The following is a 5,447-nucleotide window of genomic DNA, read 5'->3' as shown; positions in this document are numbered from 1 at the left end:
ATAATTTTGCGTTTTTACTTGGGGCACAAGTTCTGACTGGGGCATTTGGCAGGCCGCCACTACCTACCACCTTCATATCCAATGATATAACATGGACTTTTTATCCAATCGGGATATACTTTCGGGCTCTGTTGCTATACTCTCGCTAAAGCACTTCGGTTGAAAAAAAAAGGGGAAATTAAAAAAATTTTCTCGCTAAAGCACTTCGGTTGAACACCTAGTTATGGGCCCCGGGGTCACTCCCATTGTGGCCTGTACACCATCCGCGATAATGAAAACGCGTAAAAGGGTCGTTTTTCGTGTGTAGGCATGATACGCGTATCGCGCTTAGGGTGTCAAAAACATGAAAAATTGGAAAAAAGGGTAGCAAAATTGCAATTTTTAAATACGCGGAATGAAATTTAGGGTATGAAATTTGATGTTAGGAATGAAATCCCTGTTTAGGGTGTCGTTTTAGCCAAGGGTTAAATCCTTGTTTAGGGTGCTTTTCAAAAGTTGATTATCGCGGATGGTGTACATGCCACAATGGGAGTGACCCCCGGGTTATGGGCTCCACGAGACACACTCGCCAAGTCTGTGAGGGCCACAAACTTCGGCTATGCCATTCATGTGTAATACTGATGATTTCTAATTTCGTAATAATCAACTGAAACAAACAAGAGCGTGTGAATTATTTTACAATAGGGATCTCACATTACATTGATACCACTATACAAACAAACACTACATAAACATCAAGTCAAAGTAAAAACAAAATGGCTTGTGATTGAAACCCATCTAATCACAAACACGGAAAACAATGTTATTTTCGTGCCACATTTTCTTTCGTGGTTTTGAAAATTTGTATTATTTATTGGGTTTTTTTATTGATTTTTCTTTTTAGGCAAAAATTGTGGGGAACTCCCATAAACCTTGGATTTTTTCATGTACAAAGCTGTAACAGCTCATAGTCCAAAGGGTCAATACTAAAAAAAAAGGTTAAAATTCAGATTCAGGGCATTTTAGATTAAGATTAGGGTTAGGAATTATGTTACAGTTAGCATTAGGGTTAGGGCTGGGGTCAAAGCTATTAGAGGCAGGGTCATGTTTAGGGTAGCACTACTTTCGGGCTCTGTTGCTTTTATATATTATTCAGAGAGGTTGCGTCAGCTATCCATGAGGGCCACAAACTGCAGCTAGTTTAGGGTTCAGGTCACAAAGGCTAGGGTTATAAGTTTAGGGTTATGATTAGGGCTTAAGTTAGGGTTAGGTGCAGTTTAGGGTTAGGGTCAGGATTGGGGTTTATAGTTATTGGGTTCGCGGACTAATAACCCTTCAGTCTATCAACTTCACGATTCAATATGCCTAACTTTAAAATTGCCACAAAGTCATAAGCAATAATAATAATATTAACAACCACTGAACCAATGGGCTATTCCACTTGAAATTACACTACCCCTGTGGAAGATTTTGGAAATATCTTCCACCGGGGGAGTATGTTTCTCAAATGCAACTGGTCAGGGTTAATCAATTTGAAACCCATACTCCCCCTGTATTATGGCTTTACCTACATTTTCCACAACTATGGAGTGAGTATTTCAAATGGAAGTTATACCCAATTGTCAATTCTAATATAAACTCATACTCCCTCTATGGAAGGGGTAGTGTGGATTTTAAATGGAATAGCCCAATACTAGGCATGTTAGTACAAATTTGAATACTTTTTCATGCTAATTCCAAATATTTTCAAAATAAATTGAAAATTTACGGTGTAAAATTTTAATTTTTTTACCTGTTGAATACATGTGTATATTTTGATATTACATGTAGTACAGAGACGATTTGCCATAGTGGCCACTAGCCTATTATTAAAAGAGCTTAGGTGTCCATGTGAAAAACATTAGCGGAAACAACAAGCTTGTTGAAAAGCTTATAGTTGTCCATTTCCTTCCGTTATATCCTGTACTTTGTAGCAATAGGCAACATTAGAAATAGGATTTGGCGGTCTCAGTTCCTGAAATTGAGTAATGATTTCTGTTTAGTGTGGTATGTGAGGACAATCTAGAACAGTTGACAAGATTTTGACCTTTGCAGACTTTGCAGTACATGATTTTATGTTGTTGTGTGTTTCTGTAGGAGTGCTTTTGTAAACATTGTCTATAGGTGACACATTCAAACTGTGGATGTCCACACTTGTTGCATGGCATCATGGGCATCAATCCGGGGATGGGGGAGGGATGGGGGGGGAGGGATGTGTCCTTTTGGCAAAATGGCACATTTTTTCGGGGGGGTCACTCACTACTTGACTTGCTACGCACCCGCGTCCAAGAAAAACGTCTAAAAGGGTGTTTTTCACCACACAGCGTCATCGATGCTTTTTGAAGGGGTACTTTTTCAGAAGGCATCGCCATTTATAGGGGTCCTTTTTCAGTCAAATCCTTAGACGTTTAGGGTTAGTAATATTATTGTTTGAGTGAGTTTGCACTAATTTGATAAAAATCACCACTATTTAATTGATTCTTGTTACCTTTTCTTTAGTATCTATAGGTCTGCAACATCAAAAAGACACCTTGGGTATCAAATTAGCCCATTTTCCTGTTTACGCCACTTAGGGTATAAATTAGATATTTCTCAGTTGACGTAATTTAGGATATGGTTTTTGCATGTGCTGCACCACTAGGGTAGGATTTTGCATGTGTTTCGCCATTAAGGGGTGCAATTTGGTTATGTGAAAATTCACCATTAAGGGTGCATTTCAGAGGTGGTCGGACGCGGGTGGGGAGCACTTTTGTGTGAGAGTGACCCCCAAGCATTTTTTGTTCTTTTCAGCACTTCATTTTCATATTCGAGTGCCTCCCTCCCCCCAATGGGACACATGCCCTATGGCAAATTGGTAGTACAGCTATTGAGCCAATTAAATTCAGGACGATAACATACGGTAGCAAAACAAACAAACAAACAAAATCCCAGGGTCATCCAAACTCTTCACACTGCCACAGCCTGCAAACCTAATACAAATCATCTAATCATTCACACACTGAGATGAATTTAATCCCGCGCAGACCTGCAACAGTTTTTCAATTTACAATCAGAGCTCTGTTGAATAGTCCTCCCTGTTGTCACCAATTATCCCCGTGATTCACCGAGGAAATTGTCAGTTTGGCTCAAGTTTATAGCCGAGTGTCAGCTGGCGCATTAAGTAATTTTCGGCCAATTTACAAGCACAACATGCCCACGGCATTGTTTTTCCTATTTCAACCAAAGCCCAGGCAAACAAGTTTCAATTTTTTTTTCAATCTGCATCCGTAATTAAATTTTCCGCCAAATTGGTGAGTATTGAAAAACAGATCAGATAATGAACACCAGTCACCTATGGATAATCTATGTGTAACTGGCACCTAGATATTCAAGTGATATGATCTTATTGTATAGTCCGGCCCACACGGTAGCCTGTAAACTTAAAGAGACTCCGACAGAAGTCTTGTGTTTGAACTTTGTTATATCTTGATGAATACGCAGCTTTCATACCTGCCAACTTTTGAAAACTAGAAATAGGGACACTTGTAGCGCTCGCGACTACGGCCGGGGGTCCAGGGGCCCGCTTAAGGGCCCCAGGTGGGGGTCGAGGGGGCTTCTACACATTTTACACTACAGGAGACACCATTCCTGAGGGGAAATTACATTTAAATGGATTAAAAATAAGGTTATTTTGAGAAAACAAGCCTAGATAACAGCCTTGAAGAATATCTATTATGCAATTTTCTTTAAGACTGTTATCTTGACTTGTTTTCTCAAAATTATACCGTAAAATATGCAAATTAGGTACCTAAGCCCAGGCAATGTTAGCAGATTTAACACCCCAAAAGACCACTTTTGACATAATTACCTGTTTTAAAAAAAAAAAAAAAATGCTTCCTTCATCCTAAAAAAGTGGTTTCAATTGTTCAGTTTCCTATACTTTTGTACATGAGAGACATTCTTCAAAGTTCTTTTTTTGCCTAATATCATGGCCTACGTGGCTGAAATTGATATATATAATGCATAATATAAAACTGATGATTCATCAAATTTTTGACCCCTCCCCCTCTTTTAATTTTTTAATTTTCAAAAAATATTTTTGGCCAAAAAAGCAAGTTATATGCCCTAAATTAATTGCTATTCAAGGTTGGAAACCAGAGAAATATTGCAACTAAAAATAAAAAAAAATTGCCAATTTATTTTTACAACGTTGGATAAAGTAGTACATGTTAATTACTTTTGTTGCTATTGAACAGCTAGAAATGTATACTAATTCAGTGTGTTCCTGACTGTTCAATAGAAGCAAAAGTAATCAAAATGTACAACTTTATCCAACTTTGTAAAAAAAATTGGCTTTTTTTTTTTAAAGTAGCAGTATTTCTATGGTTTCCAACCTTCAATAACAAGTAATTTAGGGCCTATATAACTTGATATTTTGGCCAAAAATATTTTTTGAAAATAAAAAAAAAAAAAAAAAAAAAAAATCTTTTTTTTTTTTTTTTAGAAAATCGGGACTTCCGATTTTATGACGTTTTCGGGGTCTAAAATCAGGATGTCCCGCCAAAATCGGGACACTTGGCAGGTATGAGCTTTTGGATTTCCCTATCTGCTCTACCGTAAGTGTACCGAAATCCCTTCCCATCATGAAATACGCATATTTAATGTAAAGTAACAAGTGTACGTTTTCTAAAAATCAAAATCCATGTTTTTTCCATTTTTGAACAATTTGCAGATTCTAGGGAAATGTGACCTTTAATAAATTTAAAATTTGGGTTCTAGAAATGCTATATAAATATCCAAGATGGCCACTATCATTACTTGTCAGATTGTGGTATGGAAAAGGTAATAAAATAGCAAAATTATGATTGATCACTAATTGCCTGGAGGCCACTCAAGTTTCACAGTAATGTACAAATGTGTGACCAGAAAAGTGCGAATTAAGGGTCCTTTTCAGAGAAACAATGCGAATCACGCAATTCCTGTTAAGGAGTCACAAATGATTGTTAAGTATGAAAATACGTACCCATATAGTCAAAGGTCATTTTAGTGTGTGTGCGAACGTATTGGGGTTCAAGAACTGTGCCATGGGAGATTGTGATCCTAGTGATATTGGTATCGGCTGATATTTGGTTTGAAACCCAACCCTGAAAAAATAACGTTTGACTTTTAACTTTCATTTTAGTAAAACATGATACATACTCCTACACCAATTTCTGCATTACAAATGTTATCATTGTTAGTATTTAGTTGCCATTTCTGCATCTAATATATATATATGTTATTATCTTTGTTGCCCTATGAATGAGTAGTTAGGTTTCTATTGCCATAGACCCTAGAATGTCAAGAGATAGAGCTGTAGAGTATCATAGACCCTAGAATGGCAAGAGACAGCAGAGTATCATAGACCCTAGAATGGCAAGACAGGACAGTAGGTTATTCTGTCAGTCGGC

This window comes from Amphiura filiformis, chromosome 15, assembly GCF_039555335.1.
Source record: "Amphiura filiformis chromosome 15, Afil_fr2py, whole genome shotgun sequence".
NCBI classification, from domain to species: domain Eukaryota; kingdom Metazoa; phylum Echinodermata; class Ophiuroidea; order Amphilepidida; family Amphiuridae; genus Amphiura; species Amphiura filiformis.
Note: the sequence above shows the minus strand (reverse complement) of the source record.